This window comes from Chiloscyllium plagiosum, unplaced genomic scaffold (genome assembly GCF_037043375.1).
Source record: "Chiloscyllium plagiosum isolate Xiang-an unplaced genomic scaffold, Cpla_swu_hap1 HiC_scaffold_29, whole genome shotgun sequence".
Lineage (NCBI taxonomy): Eukaryota > Metazoa > Chordata > Chondrichthyes > Orectolobiformes > Hemiscylliidae > Chiloscyllium > Chiloscyllium plagiosum.
The window spans coordinates 69,124,858-69,148,017 of NW_028270167.1; the positions used below are offsets into that span (position 1 = coordinate 69,124,858).

General features: G+C 45.5%; 1 long non-coding RNA gene across 3 annotated transcripts in view; it reads left to right on the forward strand.

Moving 5' to 3' along the window:
- The window catches only part of LOC148142370 (uncharacterized), a 114,100-nt gene that overhangs the window by 85,143 nt on the left and 5,797 nt on the right, over positions 1-23,160 (forward strand). For 2 of the 3 annotated variants that reach the window (XR_015752073.1, XR_015752074.1), the window contains 5 exons: positions 1,884-1,962; positions 4,390-4,493; positions 5,696-5,782; positions 9,508-9,612; positions 19,605-19,806. This is a non-coding gene — a long non-coding RNA (uncharacterized LOC148142370). The remainder of the gene's footprint in view (positions 1-1,883; positions 1,963-4,389; positions 4,494-5,695; positions 5,783-9,507; positions 9,613-19,604; positions 19,807-23,160) is intronic. The other variant, XR_015752075.1, reaches the window with a different exon arrangement.

Here is a 23,160-nt window from a genome sequence, read left to right on the forward strand (position 1 = left end):
TGTTTAATAGCCCTGTTAATGACATCTTCCATCACTTTACTGCTGATCGAGTGTGGACTGATAGAGGGAAATTGGCTGGGTTGGATTGCCCTGTGTTTTTGTGTTGAACATCCCTGGGCAATGTTCCACATTGTCAGTAGATGCCGGTGCTGGAGCGGTACTTGGCTTGGTGGGTGGCAAGTTCTGGAGCACAAGCCATCAGTATTATTGCCAGAATGTTGGCAGGGCCCGTAGCCTTTGCACTACTTAACCATTTCTTGATGTTATTCAAACTGAATCGATCTGGCTTAAAACTCACATCTGTGATGTTAGAAACCACTGGAGAAGGCTGAGATGGATCATCCCACTTTGCACTTCCGATGCAGATTGCTGCAAATGCTGTCATCTTATCTGGTGCATGGATGTGTGAGGCCCCTCCATCAGTAAAGGTGGGGATATCTGTGATGTTTCCTCCAGTGAGTTGTTTAATTGTCCATCACCGTTCACAACTGGGTGTGGCAGAACTGCAGAGTTTCGATCTGATCCATTGGATGTAGGATCACTTAGCTCTGTTGCTTGCTACTGATGCTGTTTGATTATGCAGGTAATTCTGTTTGATAGCTTCACCAGGTTGGCACTTCAGTTTTAAGTCTGCCTGGTGCTGCTCATGGCATGCCCTCCTTTACTGTCCATTGTGATGGGTGAGACCGGGATTTACAAACCCATGAGATTACAGATTGTGCTGGAGTACAGTTCTGCTGCTGTTGATGTCCCACAGTGCCTCAGAGATACCCAGTTTGAGATCCTACATCTGTTCAAAGTCTGTCCTCATTAGAACGGTGATAGTGTCACTCAACACTGTGGAGGTTTTTTCTCAACTTTAAGGCAAGACTTTGTCTCCAAAAGGAATGTGTGATGGTCGCTCGTACTGATACTGTCATGGACAGATGTATCTGCAGCTGGTCAATTCATAACAATGAGATCAAGTATGTTTTACACTCTTGTTGGTTCCCTCACCACCCGCTGCAGACTCAGTTGAGCAGATATGTCCTTTAGGACCTGACCAGCTCAGTCAGTAATTCTGTTGCAGAGCTAGTGTCGATTGTGGACATTGAAATCCTGTACCCAGAGTACGTTTGACACCATTTTATTGCCTGAGTGCTTCCTTCAAATGTTGTTCAACATGAAGGAGAACTGATCCATCAGCCAAGGGAGGACGGTACGTGGTAATCGGCAGGAGCCATGAGACTTCCTGGTCTCCGGAGTCAATGTTGTGTACTCCCAGGACAAATCCTCCCAGTCTGTACACCACTGTGCCACCACCTCTGCCTGGTCTGTCCTGCCGGTGGGACAGGACATATCCAGAGATTTCAGGAGAAAGTGAAGACTGCAGATGCTGGAGATCAGAGTCAAGAGTCTGGTGCTGGAAAAGCACAGCAGGTCAGGCTGATGAAGGGCTTAGGCTCCAAACGTCGATTCTCCTGCTCCTCGGATGCTGCCTGACTGTTGTGTTTTTCCAGCACCACACTCTCGATATCTAGATATGGTGATGGTGGTGTCTGGTCATTGTCTGTAAGGGATGATTCCGTGAGTATGACTATGTCAGGCTGTTCCTTGACTAGTCTGTGAGACAGCTCTGCACATTTTGGCATCAAAAACCATATGTTAGTGAGGAGGACGTTGCACCACTAAGAGGGCTGAATCTGTGGTTGTATTAAATGGTGCCTTCTTAGATGCCGAGTGGTCCATCCAGTTTCATTCCTGTGTTGAGACTTTGCAGTGATTAATACAGTGAATAGCTGGCTGGGCCGCTGTCAGGTTGGCAGGATTTTTTTTGCCATTGTTAATAGTTTCGTGGAGATCAGGAGATTCTTAATACGTTGTTTTTTTTTTCTTGAATTCAGATTCCACCATCTGCCAAGATGGGATTCGAAACAGGACTTCAGTCGTTTGTTTTAATAATCTGGATAAAAGCTACATCAGGTTTGTTCACTCATTTTAAATATCACTAACCCTGGTTTTGTTTCTTTGTAAAACACTGTCCATCATCTTGTCTCCTCCATCCTCTCCTCTAACAACGAGTGAAGAGCACATGGAGTTTCTCTGACACTAAGACTGAGATAATCCGATCTGCTGCTTCTCTCCCTCCCACGAGCCCACAGAGCCAAACTGCCTCACGTGGTGTTCCTGGTTTTTATCCTAAACCTACATCTTTCTACAGTCTCTTGTCAAGCCTTATCAGAGCTCACCTTGACCCTTTACCCTAATCTCGGTAAACTCACTTTCCAACTCTCTTTCCTCCGCTGCCGCCTCATCACCCCCCCTCGCCAATTCATAGATATTGTTCCATGTTCTGTCTATTGGTCTTTTTTTGGTTGTGCCCTTCTCTCCCATTCTGTGAAAAACTAATATTTGACCTCACCGTTGTTGGAAAATCCTGCTCCATCTCCACTCTCCCTTTCCTTTCTGAATTCTTTGCATTTGGTGTCCCTCAACGATCTATCCTTGGTCTCTCCTGCATCTCACGTACATAGTGCCAGGAGGTGATATCATCCAAAAACACTGTTAGGTTTCACATGTACACTGATGATGCCCAGCTCTCCCTCCCCATCATCCCTCTCCATTACTCCACTGTTACTCAGTTATCAAACTGCTTATCACATTCCCACTACTCGATTAGCAGCAATTTCCTCCAATGAAACATTGTCACGGTTAAACCCATTGCCTTACCTTTACCTTTCTGCTGAGCCCCTCCCTCCCACTGGGAACTCTCTGAGGCAGAACGACACTCTTCACAATATTGCTGTTACATCTGACCCCAAGGTGACCTTCTGATCAGACATCCACACAATCACAACACCAGGAATTCCAATCTCTTCAACGTTGCTTTTCTCCACCTCACCCCAGCTCCATTGCTACTGAAACCCCTTACCCGTGTCTGTGTCGCCTTATCTTGATGAATCCAAAACAGACCCCTTGATTCCGTGACTCAGAATCTGTTTTCAGACTCCCCTCTCAGTATTTACCCTCAGACACATCCTTACAGTATTTATCCTGTCAAACCCCTTAAGAATCCCATCTGTCTCAATGAGATCACCTCTCTTTCTCCAAAATCCAGTGAGTAGAGTCCCAACCTTTTCAGCCTTTATTTAAAGAATAATCCCTCCAAACCAGGGATCATCTCATTGAATCTTCCCTGAAATGCCTCCAATAAAGTGACACATTTCCTTATCTCAAGGGACCAAAACTCCTCTCATTACTGCAGATATGGTGGTCTCACCAGCACTTCCACACGTTACTCTCAGGTATATACTCCAAGCTCTAATACTGAACACCTTTGAAACAAAATATTCCATTCCCCTTCCTGATTCCCTGTTGTAACTGTGTGGTAGCTTTCTGTGTTTCCTGAACAATTACCCCTGGTCCCTTTGTGATGCAGCTTTCTACAGTTTCCACCATTTAAATAGTACTTTGTTCTTTTATTATCTCCTCCAAAATGAGCAACTTCCCATTTTCCCAAGTTACACCCCATCTGGCAACTTGTTGCCCCCTTCTCCTGTGCATCTCTCTCTTTTCATAATCCTCTTAGACCTTTACAGTTATGCCTTTTCTAGGAGATAACCCCCCTTCCCATTCTTCCAAACATTTACTGGGAGCACTGGGCAGTGGGAAGCAGACAGAGTTGCTATCTTTTTAGGGATACGCTTTGGAGTGATTGAAAGGATCTTCCTACCCATTGATCAGGATGGAGACAACTTGCCCATCGTTAGGCATTAGCCTTTCACACCCATGTCTTATTGATGAGGCAGAGCGGCAGCACGGAATGAAAGAAAAGAAAGTAATTCTTGTTCCCCATATCTCACTGACGCTTGGATCATTTTCTCCAATGTGTCAAAGAACTGCTGTGTTCAGTCACATGAGATCTCATTGAATCTTCCCTGAAATGCCTCCAATAAAGTGCCACAGTGGTCAGCACTGCTGCCTCACAGCGTCAGAGACCCGGGTTCAATTCCCGCCTCAGACGACTGACTGTGTGGAGTTTGCACGTTCTCCTTGTGTCTGCGTGGTTTCCTCCGGGTGCTCCGGTTTCCTCCCACAGTCCAAAAATGTGCAGGTCAGGTAAATTGGCCTTGCTAATTTGCTCGTAGTGTTAGGTAAGGGGTAAATGTAGGGGTATGGGTGGGTTGCGCTTCGGCGGGTCGGTGTCGGCGGGCCGAAGGGCCTGTTTCCACACTGTGAGCAATCTAATCTAATCAAGTTGGAATCTCCGAGAAACCCACAGATTTCCCCCTGAGTTGACTGCTTTTGTCCTCAAGGGTAATATGTACAGTCATCCTGGGCCACGAGGAGGGTTGGTGTGAGTTTCTAACCTGAACTGAGAGTGACAGATTTTATAAACTTGTATTACAGGATATTACAGGTGGACATTCAGATGGTAATCTCAGTAAATGTTCTGCCAAACTCTGATTGAATTACTCAGTATATCAGGACCTGGATATTCGCATTGTGTGTGTGTGAGTATTGTGTATCAGATCAATCCCATTTGCTGCTTAAAAATTCTCCTTTGAATTCATCGCATTCTCTCAAAAGGTCTCCCCAAACCTTCAATGTGTCATGTAATCCTTTCATGATGACCTGATGAGTGTAAGGTTTATTATTCGAATGTGTAATTTTTGTAGAAGGATGTCTCAGAGAGGGAGCAGAATATTCTTAAAGTGGAGAATAACCATTTTGCGGGGAGGCTGTTGTTTATTGGTATCAATGACATCGGAATAGAAGAGTTCACATTGTTTGATCATTGGATCAAGGGGACATAAATTTAAGGTGAAGGGTGGAAGGTATAGGGGAGATGTCAGTGGTGGGTTCTTTACCCAGAGAGTGGTGGGGGCATGGAATGCGCTGCCCGTGGGAGTGGTAGAGTCGGAATCATTGGCGACCTTTCAGCGGCATTTGGATAGGTTCATGGATGGGTACTTAATCTAGGTTAGAAGTTCGGCACAACATCGTGGGCCGAAGGGCCTGTTCTGTGCTGTATTGTTCTATGTTCTATGAATCTCTTGTGGGGTAGAATAGACCACCATCAGAAGGATGGATTGTCCCTTCACTGAAAGGGAACAGTTGCTAGTGCTATTCAGGAGGCATTAAACCAGTGAAGGAATGTGGGTAAACCCAGAGAGAGAGTGAGGAAGAGCTAAGTCTGACGCTGGTACAGTTCAGACGTCAAACAGTCAAGGCAGACAAGGGCAAGGCACAGAATGAGCAGTTACACTGCATTTATTTCAACACAGGAGGCCCGATAGGTCGGGGAGAGGAGCTCAGGGTATGGGTTTGAACATCGCACTGGGATATTATAGCAATTACAGAGGCATGACTTAATGATGGAGAGGACCAGCAGCTTAATGCTCGAGTGTATAGATTCTATAGCAAAGATATAAAGGGGGCAACAGAGCAGGGGGAGAGCTATTTTTTATTATGGATAACATTACAGCTGGGCTTCAAGAGGGTATTCCTGGGAGTACATCCAGGCAGGTTATACAGGTGGAACTGAGAAATAAGAAAGGGATGATCTCCTTATTGGGATGGTACTATTGACCCCCCCCCCCCACTCCCCAATAGTCAGCAGGGAGTTGAGAAGCAAATTTACTAAGAGATCACTTCTCTGTAAGAATAGTATGGTTGTGTACAAGACTTGACCTTCTTTGTTATTCATTCACAGGATGAGGATGTCACTGGCTGGGCTCAAAGGGCAGTAAAGAGTCAACCACATTGCTGTGGGTCTGGAGTCACATGTAGGCCAGACCAGGTAAGGATGGCAGATTCCTTCCCTGAAGGATATTAGCGAATCTGATGAGATTTGTTTTCGTAATAATCAACAATGGACTCATGATCTTTAATAGATTCTTAATTCCAAATTTTTATTGAATTCACATTCCACTGTCTGCCATGACGGAATCCAAACCCTGGGCCCCAGAACGTTTTCTGGGTGTCTGGATTATCCATCTAGTGATAATCTCACGAGGCCATTTGGCAGGGTGAGTGACTGAGGTATCCGTGGGGCAGCACATCAGCACCAAAGATCCCATGATCTCTGCGGAAGATAGAAAGGGCTGGGGAGGGAGATATATCCCAGGTGGTGGGGTCTGACTGTAGGTAGCGGACATAGCAGAGGTTAATGGCGATTAGTGGGTGGCAGGTGAGGACTGGGAGATTATATTCTTATTGTGGTTGGAGGGGTGGGGGGAAGGCGGAGGTACAGGAAGTGGAGGATATGCGTTGGAGTGCATTGTTGATCAAGTGGGAGGGAAATCTGGTCCGTGAAAGAGGAAACCTTTCTGGGATGTCCTGGAGTGGAATTGCTTCTCCTGGGAGCAGATATGGCAGAGGCGGAGGAATTGAGAGGACAGAATCACGTTTTTACAGGAGTATACTCGAGGGTAATCAGGAGAGCAAAAAGGGGACTTGGAATATCTCTAGGAAATAGTTTAAGGAGAATCCAAAGAGATTTTACAAATACATTAAGGATAAAATAATAACCGGACAGAGGATAGGACCCCTTAAAGAACAACAAGGCCATCTATGGAACAACAGGAGGTGGGAGAATTATTATGCTATTCTATTCTAGAGAGTTTGGAGAAATAAATAGTGATAACTTGAAAAGTGTCTATATTACAGAGGAGGAAGTACTGGATGTCTTAAACATTAGCAAGGTGGATAAATCCCTGGGACCTGATCAGGTGTATTCCAGAAATTTGTGGAAAGCTCGGAAGGTGATGGCAGTGCCCCTCCCTGAGGTATTTATATCATTGTTTGTGACAGGTGAGGTGCTGGAAGATGGGTGCCATTATTTTAAAAAGGTGGTAAGGAAAGGCCAGGGAACAAGAGAACAATAAACCTAACGTCAGTGGTAGGTAAGTTGTTGGAAGGGATTCTGAGGGACAGGATTTACATGTATTTGGAAAGACAAGGATTGATTAGGGATAGCTAACATGGCTTTATGTGCGGGAAATTCTCTCTCTCTCTAACTTGATTGAGTTTTTTTGAAGATGTGACAAAGATGATTGATGAAGGCAGACTGTGGACGTTGTCTATATGGACAATGAACGATGTTCCACAAAGCTGACTGGTTAGCAAGGTTAGATAACATGAAATGTTGGGAGAATAAGCCATTTGGATACAAAACTGGCTTGAAGGTAGGAGGCAGAGGGTGGTGATGGAGGGTTGCTTTGCGGACTGGAGGCCTGTGAGCAGCATTGTCCTGCAGGAATAGATATTGGGTCCTTAAATAAATGACTTGGATGTGAATCTATGAGGTATGGTCAGTGGGTTTACAGAAGACACCAAAATTGGAGGTGTCGTGGACAATGAAGAAGGTTAGTTCAGAATGCAACAGTATCTTGACCAGATGGGCCATTGGAGCGAGGAATGGCAGACTGGGTTCAATTTAGACAAATGTAAGCTGTTGGATTTTGGAAAGGCAAATCAGAGCAGGACTTGTACACTTAATGGGAAAGTCCTTGGGAATGTTGCTGAACATAGAGACCATGGAGTGCAGGTTCATTGTTCCTTGAAAGGAGAGTCGCAGGTAGGCAGACTAGTGAAGGTGGGGTTTGGTATGCTTATATTTATTGGTCAATGCATTGAGTACAGAAGCTGGGACGTCAAATTGTGGTTGGACAGGACATTGATTAAGCCATTTCAGGAATTATGTTTTAAGTTCGAAATTCCCTGTTCTGGAAAGGATGTTGTGAATCTTGAAAGAGTTCAGACAAGATTTACAAAGATTTTGCTCGGGTTGGAGGATTTGGGCTACAGGGAGAGGCTGAATAGGCTGGGGTTAATTTCCCTGGAGAGTCAAAGACTGAGAGGTGACTTCATGGAGATTTATAAAATCATGAAGGGCATGGATAAGGTGAACAGCCAGGGTCTTTTCCCCCCAGGTAGGTGGGTTCAAAACAAGATCACATGTGCTTAAGTTGAGAGGGCAAAGTTTAAAAACGGATCTAAGGGGCAAAGTTTTCAAGCTGTGTGTGGTGTATGTGTGGAATGAGCTGCCAGATGAAGAAGTGGAGGCTGATACATTTACAACGTTTGAAAGGCATCCGATTGGGTACATGAAGAGGAAGAGTTTCCAATGATACGGACCAATAGCTGGCAAATGGGGCTCCATTTGTTGAGGATTCCTAGTTGGCATGGACAAATTAGACCAAAGGTCTGTTTCTGTGCTGTACATCTCTATGACACTAATAAATGAAAATAAGATGTGTTCCTCTTTTGTGGAGAGTTAGCAGAAGCACAGATAATTGTCCTTGGAGCTGAGAAGGTTAAGCAGTGATTTTGACCAGGTGCAAATTTGTTTCTAGGATATCTAATCTGCAGAGAGAGGGGAAATGTTAACAATGTCACAATTTTAGTAACTATTTTCAGGTAATTGGCAAATAATGTGAACATTATTTTATTCAGTAAGTTCCAAGCATCTGGAACAGTCTGAATGCAGCTGGACACACTCAGCAGTTATTCATAAACAGATTTGGAATTTTACTTTTTAAGGGAAGATTTGGGGGGGCATTGGCAAATGGGAACGGAATTGGGACAGATATGCAGCATCTCCAGAGGGAGAGGGTACATCCCAAATGGGCTGAATAGCCCCAGACCCTGTGCTCTGTGATACTGCCCCATTCACTGTGAATGTTGAAGCTCATCCCAGGGCAGAGAGAGGCAGGATCCCACCACTCACCTCACAATGGGCCCCAATGATTGATGTCAGCGCAGGCCAATAGGAGGCAGAGGGCAGTACTGGAGGACCAGGTCGTACCAGTTTGTCTTCCAACCAATCGGAGTGAATGAGGGCATCCTCAAGGCTGGAACTAAAGAAAGGCACATATCGCAGAGATTTGAGAAACTGGAGGACATGAGATAGGGAGCGTTCTGTGGCTGGTGAGGAATTATATAAATAAGGAAGAGTTGTGAGGCTGGATGGAGTGACAGTGATCAGGAGAGTTGAGGATGGAGGAATTTCGAGTTAGTGAGGATTAGAGCCATAATGTTATACAGCAAGGAAACAGGCCGTGTGGTCTAACCAGTCCATGCCAACCATAATTCCAAACTGAACGAATTGTACTTGCCTCCGCTTAGTCCACATCCATCCAAATATTTCCTATTTATGCACTAATCTGAATGTCTTTTAAATATTGTAATTGTATTCACAGCCACCACTTCCTCTGGAAGTTCATTTCACACGTATACATTTTTTTAAAAAATCCTAATGTCTTTTCTGAAACCTTTCTCATTTCTTCTCAAAATGAATGCACCCGAGTTTTGAATCCCCCTCTCCCCCGGCTTTTCAGCTTATCTACACTCTTTCTGATTTTATAAACCTCTAATAAGGTCACCCCTCAACCTCGTGCACGCCAGTGAAAAACTTCCAGCCTATCCAGCCTCTCCTTAGAACACAATCCCTCCATTCATGGCAACATGCAGGTAAATCTCTTCAGAACCTGCTCCAATTTAATAATATCCTTCCTATAACAGCGCAACCAGAACCGGACAGAGTATTCCAGAAGAGGCCTCTCCAATATCCTGTACATCCTCAACATAACGTCCCAACTCCTGTACTCAAAGGTCTGAACAATGAAGGTAAGTGTGCTAAGCACCTTCTTAACCACCCTGTCTACATGTAACACAAACTTCAAAGATGTGAAGTCCTTGGTCTCTTTGTTCCCATATCACTACTCAAGGCCGTATTTTTATTGAGTGTAAGTCCTACCCTCGTTTGTTTTGTCAGGATGTTATATTTTGCATTTATTCCAATCCAAAAAAATTTTGAGTATAAAGGCAGTAGGAGTATAATTAAGAGGGAAATCAAGAGGCAAAAAAGGGACGTGAGATAGCTTTGGCGAATAGGGTTAAGGATAATCCGAAGGGCTTTTGTAAATATATGAGGAACAAAAGGCTAACTAAGGAGAAAATAGAGACCCTCAAAGATCAGCAAGGCAGCCATTGTGTGGAGCTGCAGGCGATGGCCGAGATAGGGAAACAAGTATTTTGCATCAGTGTTTACTGTGAAGAAGTACATGGGAGATATAGAATGTGGGGAAATAAATGGTGATATCTTGAAAAATGTCCATATTACGGAGGAGGAGGAGGTGCTCAATGAGTGGCTAAGGAGCTGGTGCAGGGGAAAAGGATTCACATTTTGTGGACCGTTGTGATCTCCTCTGGAGTAGAGTTGACCTGCATAAGAAGGATGGATTGTACCTGAATTGGAAGGTGTCTAATTTCTAGGCAGGGAGACTTGCTGGTGATACTTGGGAGGCATTAAACCAGTGAGGGAGTGGGTGTAAACCCAAGAAGGTAGTGAGGAAAGAGATATGTCTGAGGCTGGTACAGTTCAGAAATCAAATAGTCAAGGCAGGCAAGGGCAAGGCACGAATGAAGTCGGACTGAGCAGTTGCACTGCATTTACTTCAATAGAAGAGGCCTGACAGGGAAGGCAGATGAGCTCAAGGTATGGTTTTGAACATGGCACTGGGATATTATAGCAATTACAGAGGCATCACTCAGGGATGGATAGGACTGGCAGCTTAATGTTCCAGGGTATAGATGCTATAGGAAGAATAGAAAGGGGGACGAGAGAGGAGGGGGAGTGGCATTTTTGATTCGAGATAGCATTATGTTTTTTCTTAGGGAGGATATTCCTGGGAGTACGCCCAGTGAAGTTATTTAGGTGGAACTGGGAAATAAGAAAGGGATGATCATTTTATTAGGGGTTTCTGCATGGATTTCATCTGGTTCCTCTGGTTTCCTCCCACAGTCCAAAGATGTGCAGGTTGGGTGGATTGTCCAGGCTGAATTGCCCATAATGTTCAGGGATGTGTAGGTTGGGTAGCCCTGGGAAATGCAATGTTACAGCGGGAGGTTAAGAGGCTCTCAGGGTCAGTATCAATGTGATAGGCTGAATGACCTGCTTCTACACTGTTGGGATTCTCTGATAATTCTACTATTTTTAAAATAGTTATAGAAAATAATATATCAGATCTAAACGTTCAGGATCTGAATTGGACAAAGGCCAATTTTGATGGCACAAGGCAAGAACTTTCACCTGCCCCCTCAAGCCTGCTCTGCCATTCAACAAGATCAGGGCTGTTCTTCTCATGGCCTCAGCTCCACATTCCTGCTCTCTCACCATAACCCTTAATTCTTTTCCTGTTCACAAATCTACATTTTGCCTTAAAGGCATGCAAGTTGATAACGTCAAATGCTGCACTCAGCGGGGAATTCCACAGATTCACAACCCTTTAGCTGAAGAAGCTCCTCCTGAGCTCAGTCCTAATTCTGATCCCCCTTATTTTGAGGTAATGCTCTGTTGTTTGACCTGCCCCCAGTGGAAATAGCCTCCCTGCTTCTATCTTATCTACTCCCGTCATAATTTTATTGTTTCCTATCCAAACTCCCATTCTTCTAAATTCCAATGACAAGAGAACCAGTTTTCTCAATCTCCACATACGCCAACCCTCTCAACTCCCAACTCAAACTAATGAACCTCCTCTGTACTCCCTCCAGTGCCAGTACATCCTTGCTAATGTAAGGGGACCAAACCTGTACACAGTTCCCCAGGTGTGGCCTCACCAGCAGCATAACCATCCCTCTCGCATGAAAGGATAATATTCCCTTCACTGTCTTAATTACCTGCTGGAGCTGCAAACCAACTTCCTGTGATTCATGCAGAAGGACACCCAGCTCCCACCGCACAGCAGCATGCTGCAAGTTTTCACCATTTCATCATCCAGTTTGCTGTTCGTCCGACCAAAATGGATGACCTCACATTTCCCAACATTGAACTCCATCTGCCAGACCCTTACCCACTCACTTAACCGATCTGTATCCCTGTCCAGACTGACAGTGGCCTCTGCAGACATTGCTTTACCTCATCTTCGTATCAAATGTGAACTCTGACACCGTACACTTGGTCCTCAACTCCAAAACATTTGTGTAAATTGCAAATAGTAGACAATTTCTACCCAAATATCTCACCACTACTTCCTTGAGAGGTTCAAGCATTTTCTCCACTACAGAAGTTAAGCTAACGGATCCTTTTTGAAAAATAGTGGCACCACATTCGCAGCTTCCAGTCTGTCAAAACCATCCCAGAATCCAACAACTTTTAATGAATTATTACGAGTTGTATTTGCTATCCCACCCCCCGCCATCTTTTCTTTTTTCCCGGGATGCATTCCATCAGAGTCAGGAGACCCATCTACCTTTAGGCTGTTATCTTTCCCAACATTACCTCTTTACTGAGAATAATTGCTTCTGTATCCTCATCTGCCATTGCCTCCATAGGCCTGCGACAATGAGAGTACATAGACAGTATGTTCCTGTTAAGGCCAAGGCTGGTAGGTGTAAAGAATGCTGCCTGACGAAAGAAATTGTGGACCTGGTCAAGAAAATGAAGGAGGGGTATGGCAGGTACAGAGAGCTGTGTTTGTGTGAATCCCTAGAGGAGTATAGGGGCAGTAGGAGTATACTCGAGGTAAACCAGGAGGGGAAAAAGGGGACATGAGATAGCTTTAGGAAATAGGTTTAAGGAGAATCCAAAGTGATTGTACAAATACACTAAGGACAAACGATAACCAGGCAGAGAATAGGTACCCGCAAAAATCATCAAGGCTGTCTGTGGAACCGCAGGAGGTGAGAGAGATTCTATATGAGATTCTTTTACTGAAAGAGGATGTGGCAGCTAGAGTGTTTGGAGAAATAAATAGTGATAACGTGATAAGTGTCCATATTACAGAGGAGGGGGTACTGGATGTCTTAAACGGTAGCAAGGTGGAATAATCCCTGGGACCTGCTCAGGTGTAACCCAGAACTTTGTGGGAATCTAAGGAAGTGTTTGCTGGACCCCTCGCTGAGATATTTGTGTCATTGATTGTCACAGGTGAGGTGCTGGAAGCTGGGCACAATTATTTGAGAAAGGTGGGAAGGAAAGGCCAGGGAACAATAGACCAGTGAGCCTGAAATCAGTGGCAGAGAAGTTGTTGGATGTGATTCTCAGGGACATGATTTACATGTAATTGGAAAGGCAAGAAGTGATGCGGGACAGGCAGCATGGCTTTGTATATGGAAGTCACTAACTTGGACTCCAGGAAGACACAAGGTTCTACATAACAGACCGGTTAGCAAGTTTGAGACTGTAGAATACAGGGAGGACTAGCTATTTAGATACAGAATTGTCTAGAAGGTATGGACATGTATAACATGGAAACAAACCCTTCAGTCCGTACCGTCCATGCCAACAACTTACCCAACCCAACAACTGTGTGAGAAATATGCTGTCAGGATGGGTGCTGGGTCCACTGCTTTTTGTCCTGTATATCAATGATTTCTATGTGAATATATGAGGTATGGTTAGTAGGTTTACACTAGACACCAAAATTGGAGATGTAATGGGCAGTGAAGAAGTTTACCTCAGTACTTTGGGACTTCAATTAAATGGGCTAAGGAGGGGCAGATGGGTTTAATTTAGATAAATATGAGGTTCTGCATTTTGGAAAAAAGCCAATCAGAGCAGGGCTTGTACACTTAATGAGGAGGTCTTGAGGTGTGTTGCTGAACAAAGAGACCTTGGAATGCAGGTTCACACTTCCTTGAAAGTGGAATCTTAGGTAGGCTAGTGAAGAAGGTGTTTTGTATTGAGTATAGGAGTTGCGACATTATTTTGGGGCTGTACAGGGCATTGATTCAGCTACTTCTCGAATTATGCTTTCAGTCCTTGTCTCCCCGCTATAGGAATGATGTTGTGAAACTTGAAAGGATTCAGAAAAGATGCACAAAGATGTTGCCAGGGTTGAGAGTTTGAGATATAGGGAGAGGCTGAATTGGCTGGGGCTGTTTTCCCTGTGGCATCGCATGCTGAGAGGTGACCTCAGTGGTTGATACACTCGTGAGGAACATGGTGAGGGTGAACAGCCAGGGTCATTTTTCCCACGTTAGGTGGGTCCAAAACAAGAGAGCACAGGCTTAAGTTGTGAGGGAAAAGATTTAAAAGGGATGTGAAGGGCAATGTTTTCAAGCTGAACATGGTATGTGTACGGAATGAGCTGCCAGAGAAAGTGTGGAGGCTGGTACAATTGCAACATTTAAAAGGCATCTGATTGGATATGTGATCAGGCAAGTTTGAGAAGGATATGAGCCAAGTCCTGGCAAATGGGATGAGATTAATTTAGGATATCTGGTGGGCATGGACAAGTTGGACCAAGCGGTCAGTTTCTGTGCTGTACATTTCTATGACACTAATAAATTAAAATTAAGATCGGTTTCTCTTTTATAGAGAGTTAGCAGAAGGTCAGAAAATTCTCCTTGGAGCTGAGAACGTTAAGCAGTGATTTCAACGAGGAGCAGAATTGTTTCCAGTAAATTTAATTTACATAGAGACAGCATGAGAAATTATTAACATTGTCACAATTTTTATGAACTACTTTCAGGTAACTGGCAAATAATGCAGGGTAAAAACGTGAAGATTATTTGACTCAGTAAGTTCTGAGCATCTGGAACAGTTTGATTGACAGATGGATGCAGATTCAGTAGTTATTGTCAAAATAAATTTGCAATTTTCTTTTTTAAAGGAAGGATTTGGAGGGCTATGTCCAAATGGAAGGTGAGTTGGGACTGACTGGCACCATCTCCAGAGGGAGAGTGTACAGCCCCAATGGGCTGAATAGCCCCCAGCCCCTGTTCTGAGATACTGTCCCATTCATTGTGAATGATGAAGCTCATCACAGGGCAGAGCCATAGACATGTACTGCATGAAAACACACTCTTTGGTTAAACTGGTCTATGCCGACTAGATATCCCAACCTAATCTAGTCCCATTTGCCAACACTTGGCACATATCCCTCTACTCCCTTACTATTCATATACCCATCCAGATGCCAAATGGTATAATTGTACCAACCTGCTCCACTTCCCGAGAGAAGATTCCATCCACGCACCAACTCCAGTGTGAAAGAAATTGCCCCTCAGATCCATTTTAAATCTTTCCCTTCTCATTTTGGGCGGCACGGTGGCACAGTGGTTAGCATTGCTGCCTCACAGCGCCAGAGACCCGGGTTCAATTCCCGCCTCAAGCGACTGACTGTGTGGAGTTTGCACGTTCTCCCCATGTCTGCGTTGGTTTCCTCCGGGTGCTCCGGTTTCCTCCCACCATCCAAAAAGATGTGCAGGGTCAGGTGAATTGGCCATACTAAATTGCCCGTAGTGTTAGGTAAGAGGTAAATGTAGGGGTTTGGGTGGGTTCCGCTTCGGCGGGTCGGTGTGGACTTGTTGGGTCGAAGGGCCTGTTTCCACACTGTAATCTAATCTAATCTAATCTAATCTAATCTAATCTAATCTTAAACCTATGTCCTCTCGCTCTGGACTCCTCCATCCCAGGGAAGAGATCTTGTCTATTTATCCTACCCATGCCCCTCATGATTTAATAAACCTTTGAGGTCACCCCTCAGTCTCTGATGCACCTGGGAGGATCCCACCACTTATGTCACAATGGAGCCTGGCTGATTGACACAGCTTCAGACCAATAGGACAGTGGCGTGATCCTCCAGCCAATAGAAGTGAATGAGGGGTGGGTCCAGCGGGCCAACACCTGACCATGAGCTTTGCAGGCGCAGTGTCACTGTGAGGGGGGAGGAGTCGCAGTGAGTGTGAAGGGACTGGGAGAGAGACGGAGTTAGTGTGGGCTGGGAGGGTTGATAAACACGGTTTCAGTCTGCTAGACCTGAAAGAAATACTTGGGGGAAATTAAAACCAAAAAGAACTGCGGATGCTGTAAATCACACACAACAACCAGAAGGTACTGGAAAAGCTCCGCAGATCTGACAGCATCTGTGAAGAGAAATCAGTTTGCATTTTGGATCCGGTGACGCTTCCTCAGGTACTGATATTCCTGAGAAAAAACTATTGGTTTATATGCAGAAGATAGAGGTTAAGGAGTAAATGATAGGTGGGGATAAAGTCCAAAGAGAGAGAGATCGGAGCAGTTGGACAAAGGTTATCCTGTCTGGGGGAGAGTAAATAGCTGTTTATGGGGACTGTTAGTGGTTATCCATAGGTAGTGTGTAATAGCAGGCTATGTAATAACAAGGTCTGGTATGTGAGGTAGGGGGCAACGAAACTAGAACGTGGGAGAGTTCAGGACCTAAAATTATTGAATTCGATGTTGAAGCCAGAGGATTGCAGGGTCCCCGAGTGGGAGATGAGGTGTTGTTCTTCCAGCTTGCTTTAAAGTGTGGCGCTGGAAAAGCACAGCAATTCAGGCAGCATCCAAAGAATAGAAGAATCGACATATTGGGTATATAGGCACTTCATCAGAAATGTGGGAGTGGGGGAAGCTGGCTGAGAGATAAATAGGGAGGGGTGTGTGGGGTTGGGGGTAGGGAGCTAGGAACAGGCTAGGTAGATGTAGATGGGGTAGTAAAAACAATGACTGCAGATGCTGGAAACCAGATTCTGTATTAGTGGTGCTGGAAGAGCACAGCAGTTCAGGCAGCATCCAAGGCGCTTTGTAATCGGCGTTTCGGGCAAAAGCCCTTCCTGATGAAGGTCTTTTGCCTGAAACGCCGATTTCAAAGCTCCTTGGATGCTGCCTGAACTGCTGTGCTCTTCCAGCACCACTAATCCAGTAGATGGGGTAGTGGTGAGAGGGTGGAATGGATAATTGGGAAGGATGATGGACAGGTGGGACAGTTCAAGAGGCCAGTGCTGAGTTGGTGGGTTGAATCTGTGATGAGGTGGGGTAGAGGAGATGAGGAAACCTTGATGCTGTGTGGTTGAAAGGTCCCTAGGTGGAAGATGAGGTGTTCTTCCTCCAGGCGTCGGGTGGCTCGGATTTGGGGGTGGATGACACCCAGGAATTGCATGTCCTTAGCAGCGTGGCGGCAGAGGGGGGTAGCTGAAGTGGTTGGCCACAGGGCGGTGGGGTTGGTTGGTGCATGTTCGCTGAAATGTTCCACAAGTTGGCATCCTGACTCCCCACTGTAGAGGAGACCGCATCGAGAGCAAAGGACACAAAAGGTGAGGTGTTTGGATGTGCAGGAAAATCTCTGTTGGATGTGGGAGGGGTGGTGTGGTGTAAAATGAATGTGGTGAAACGGTTAAAAATTATGTCCCAATACATGTGTGAATCTAACCGGAATGGAGGTGTTGCTTAGTCCCGTGTGAATCTTATTACACACCTCCCCGTGTGAATCTTCTTATCTGTATGTAACCAGAATGGAATGTGTTTTTTAGCCTTGCTCTGCTGTTCACATGAATGTTTATATCTGGAAAAGAGTATATCAGCTGGAAAAGTCTCCAGTTCGGTGAGTCTGCTCCGGGGTTACGTTTAACCGCCGAGCGTGGGTTGTTGGCAACCGCTCTACGAGAACTGACGGCTCCCAGTTCCGGTAACATGTAGAGTGAGTATAAGCCAGACCCGTTGTGGCGACGCTGCGGGGAATAAAATGCCCATATTCTAGCAGACTCGCCTCTTGGTCGTTTGTTCTGTGTCAGACTACTCTCCTACGAACCTGACCTTGAGAATTTTTTAAAACATTTGGCGTAGTCGGGCAGGGTCAATCGCAATTGAGGAGAGATTTTGATACAGAACAATGTTTTGGAAAAAGACTAAGAAACCAGAAGAACAAACTGTGGAGGTCCCGACCGTCCCGGGATGGCATGGATGTGGGCATGTACGTGGCAGTTTGTTTGAGAGAGGATCCCAGTCCTGCCGAAGAACCCCTTGCCTGGGGTACAGCGGAGGATGTGGGCATGTCCAAAAAGCTGAAGCGGAGTTAACAGAATTGAATGGGATTGAACTGAACTGAACTGAGTGGAACTGAAGTGAATCAAATTGAACGGAACAAAATGGAACTGAGCTAAATTGAATTGAAATGGACGGAACTGAATTGAACTACACTGAATTGACTGAACTGAAATTAACTGAAACGAATTGAACTGAATTAAGCATAATGTAACACATGTATTGGGCCAAGCAGTGGAATGTGGTGTAAAATGAATGTGGTGAAACGGTTAAAAATTATGTCCCAATACATGTGTGAATCTAACCGGAATGGAGGTGTTGCTTCGTCCCGTGTGAATCTTATTACACACCTCCCCGTGTGAATCTTCTTATCTGTATGTAACCAGAATGGAATGTGTTTTTTAGCCTTGCTCTGCTGTTCACATGAATGTTTATATCTGGAAAAGAGTATATCAGCTGGAAAAGTCTCCAGTTCGGTGAGTCTGCTCCGGGGTTACGTTTAACCGCCGAGCGTGGGTTGTTGGCAACTGCTCTACGAGAACTGACGGCTCCCAGTTCCGGTAACATGTAGAGTGAGTATAAGCCAGACCCATTGTGGCGACGCTGCGGGGAATAAAATGCCCATATTCTAGCAGACTCGCCTCTTGGTCGTTTGTTCTGTGTCAGACTACTCTCCTACGAACCTGACCTTGAGAATTTTTTAAAACAGGTGGGGAGGGAAATATATCTCTGGTGGTGAGGTCTGATTGTAGTTGGTGGAAATGGCAGACGATGATGCATTGTATCTGGGTGGAAGGTGAGGACTAGGGAGATTCCATCCTTGTTGCAGTTGGAGGTGTGGGTTCCAAGGGCAGTGGTGTGGGAAGTGGAGGAGATACACGGGAGGGGAAATTGCAGTCCTTGAAATCGGAGGCCATTTGGTATGTTCTGAGGTGTTCTGCCAGCTTGCATCAAGCTTCAGTGGAACACTGCAGTAAGCATGAGACAGAGATGTTGGCCTGGGAACAGCCTTGTGTGTTAAAGTGGGGGGCAACTGGATGCTTCGGGTCTTTTTTGCAACAGATCGTAGATCATCAGCCGCCATTTCCACCACCGCTACTGAGATGCTATCAGGTTCCTGCCTCCTCCATTAACAGCTTTCCGCCCTCCCAGCCGGATCGTTATCCACTCTTTTGTCTTTCCAAATGTTCCAATCTCTCTTTGGGCTCTGTCCCCAACTATTATTTACTCTTTAACCCCTATATCCTGTAGTCCAAAGATGTGCAGGTTAGGAGAATTGGCCCAGCTAAATTTCCCATCGTGTTCAGGGATGTGCATTCGTCCGGGGAAATGGTGAGTAATAGGGTAGGGGAATGGGTCTGGGTGGGTGTGGAATTGTTGGGCCGAAGGGCCTGTTTCCTGTGGGGATTCTAATTTTCCCAGCTGCCATCGGTTCTGAGGAAGGGTCACTGGACTCGTGATGACCCTTGGTGTGTGCAGGAGGAGGAAACGGGAAAGGGGACAGTGGCAGCAGAAACTGGATTAAATGTATCAGTATAGACTGGGAGGATTTAGTTACACTCTGTGCAGGTCGTTAATCTGAATTAGAAACTCCTGGTCCCACGTTTGCAGCAAAGTGGAAGATGGCTTGGGCCTCAGGCAGTGAGAGGTGCTGGGTTATGGCTGCCATCTTTATCTGGGGCCAAGGTACAGCAAGGAGCATGCACGTGTCTTCTTCCTGGTTGGGGGCGGTGCGATTTCAAGAGGAGCATCCAACACATACCAAAAGAAGTGTTTGCCTTCACTATTCATCTTGCACTAACTCTGAGCTTTGTTTTGTGAATTCATTTTATAGGATCTTAATTGAGAATAATTGAGACTGGGATCTCAAAAGCAAGTTTCTACAGTCCACAGAGTCATCACGATCTGAATATCATTGGCATTTAACTGTGAAAGGAGAAAGGTTTATCTGTTCTGACTGTGGGAAAATATCTTCAATATTTTTGTCAAGCCAAAAGCAGAACGATGTTCAGGTTCATGGTTGGATCACCCTTTGGGTATGTGTTTAATTCTTGGCCCTGTAGCTGTGGAAGGAGGTATTGGTCTGAGAGAGAGCACAGATTTATCCATATTACGCCTCGTCTCTTTGCAGGAACTGTCAGATTTAGTCACAATCATCCACTTTATGATGTTAACCTGTAAACTCCCTACTTCCAATTCCCTGCAAATTTCTCATTGAAATTCCTTGTGGACTCAAATTCCAGCACCATTTCAGGTGGAACGTTCCAGATTCTGACAACTGTCTGTTCATTCAGAAACTGCTGAAGTCCATGATGACTCTGGGGATACAAAGGGCTGAATTGAGAGATGAGATGCAGTCCCTGAGCTCCCATTGAGATGCATTGGAACAGTACAGGAGGCTGAGGGCAGTGTAGGTGTGAGCAGACAATGAAAATGACTGGGCTGCACTGTGAGGGCTGCTTGGATCAATGAGAGTGTTTTGGAGTTGAATGTAAACAAATTGAGATGAGACAGGGAGAAGGTGAAGCTGAAACTCTGTTTTACTTCAGGCCATTCAGAAATTCACAGTCCCAATGGGAATAGTCAATTTGTCAGTGATACCTGTGGAGTATTTAAGTTTTTAAAAGTACAACAGATCAGCTTAAGTAAAGATTTTTTTTAGTATAATGGGCATGTTTGAAGTGAAGGAAGGTTGCTCACTTATTTAAATTCTCTTAATGGGAGTAACTAGATGAATGTAGTGAGATGTTGTTACAGGAGACCTCAGACCTGTGGTGTGCTCCTCTTGCACAATGTGGGACATAAGGGATGCTTCCAGTGTCCGTGACGGCTATGTGTGCAGGCAGTGTGTCCATCTGCAGCTACTGAGAAACTGTTTTTCAGACCTGGAGCTGTGAGTGGACTCACTGTGGAGCAATACTGAGAATGTTAGGGACAGCACGGTTAGTGAGTTAGTCACACTGCAGGGGAGAGTTACACAGGCAGAAAGGGAATGGGTGACCATCAGATCAAGTAAAAGGCTCAGGAAGGAAGTGCAGGACTCACCAGTGATCATTCCCCTTCTCAAACAGATACTGTGCACCGCTTGGGATTCTATAAGGTTGGGAACAGGTGGGGTGGACTCTCAGGGGAAATCAGCAACAGCCAGGTTCATGACACCACAGATAGCTCCGCTGTACAGAACGGGAGGAGGGAGAATGGCAGAGCTATAGTAAGAGGGGATCCACTAGTCAGGATCAGAGACAGGCGCGTCTTTGGCCACAGACATGAATCAAGGACAGTGGAATTGAACCCCGGTCCATTTATTGATAAATGCACAGACCAATAAAGGTCAGCGTCCCAAATGCAACCTTCAGCACTTGACTACCCTGAAGCTCTACTTTCCAGGGACTATGCACTTGTTCTGAGCTCTTCAGAGGGATTGAAGGGGACAGGGAGAAAACAGGAACAGGGTTGTGTTGCAGATCTATATAATAACTGTCTCCCTCGCCTGTCGGTTTCTCCCCCCGCCTCGGTCTCCCACACCCCATCGTGCCTCCACCCCCACCGCAGGGAAAAGACCTTGTGTATTTACCATATCCATGCCCCTACTGATTTTATAAACCTCTATAAGGTCAGCCATCAGCATCTGACACTCCAGGGAAAACGGTGTATTCAGCCTCTCCCTGTAGCTCAAATCCTCCAACCCTGGCAACATGCTTGTAATACTATTCTGGCCACTTCCAAGTTTCACAATATTGATTTGATAGGAAGGAGACCAGAATTGCACGCAATATTCCAAGAGTGACCTAACCAATGTCCTGTACAGCCGCAATATGACTTCCCAACTCCTGTACTCGGTACTCTGACCAATAAAGGAAAGCATACTAAACACCTTTTTCACTATCCTATCTACCTGCGATTGCTTTCAAGGAGCTATGAACCTGCATTCCAAGGTCTCTTTGTTCAGGAACACTTCCGAGGACTATACCATTAAGTGTATACACCCTGCTAATATTTGCTTTTCCAAAATGAAGCACCTCACATTTATCTAAATTAAACTCTAACTGCCAGTCCTCAGCATATTCGACCCTCTGATCAAGATCCCGTTTTAATCTGAGGTAATCCTCTTCACTGTCCACTACACCTCCAATTTTGGTGTCATCTTACTAATACTTCCAATATTCACATCCAAATCATTTATATAAATGATGAAAATTAGTGGATCCAGCACCAATACTTTGTGGCACTCCACTGGTTACAGGTCTCCAACCTGAAAAGCAACCTTCTACCACCACCCTCTGTCTTCTACCTTTGAACCAGTTTTGTATCCAAATGGCTAGTTCTCGCTATCTTCCTTGAGAACTAACCTTGCTAACCAGTCTCCCATGGGGAACCTTGTTGACCACCTTACTGATGTCCATGTTTCCACCGCTTTGCCCTCATCAATCCTCTTTATTACTTCTTCAAAAAAGTTGACTCATGTTCATGAGAGGTGATTTCTCACACACAAAGCCGTTATTAATACCCAGGAATTAACTCTGTACATTGGGGTCTGCGTCACCCAGTTATAGCTGTTAATATTCTGGATAAAGTTCATGTACACCAGCTTTGTGTTAGTGACTGTGTCTTGAATCTTGTTAATAACACCAGTGCCGGTTAGTTCGTTTTGAAAGGCAGTCCCTTCCGCCTGCTCTGTCTCCTCCATCCCCACCATAGACAGTAAGTGGGAGGAGCTCATGGATATTCCATGTGAGAGAGATTGAGAAAATCTTCCCTTCATTCCACTAGCCCACCAGGAAATGGTGGTAGTGTCCTTACCTCTGAACCACGAGGTTTGGGTTGAAAGTTGAGTAACAGCATCTTTGAAGCGGCTGATTGGAAAACATGCCCAAGCTCCCAGCTGTCCCTGCCTGAGCCTCCAAACAGAATCTTCCCTGTAGTTTCTCGTCTGTCAGACTCTCCCATTGCTCAGTTTGTCCAGGATCCCCTCCTGCTGCTGCACTGCTCCTGTCCCTCACTGACCTGCCCATCCCCCAGTGTCCTCCACATTCATTCATTGTTGACAATCCCGTTGTCCCAGTCCTCCAGCCCCGCTCCCTCCACTCTATTGGGCAGCAGATGCTGTCAATCACCCAGGCTCCTGTGTGATCTGGAGCATGCGCTGTAGGAGGGGCTGGATTCTGGATTAGTGGGCCTGTCCTCGGATTTTGCCTGTCCTCGGATGCTGCCTGAATTACTGTGCTCTTCCAGCACCACTCATCCAGAATCTGGTTTCCAGCATCTGCAGTCATTGTTTTTACCTCTGTCGGAGGGGCAACCAGTGCACGGGCGCAGTGCTGGCCAATTGTTGGCGTATGTGCAGTATGGGTCAGTGCCAGGGAGGGAGGCTGTGGATGTGTGGGATTAAT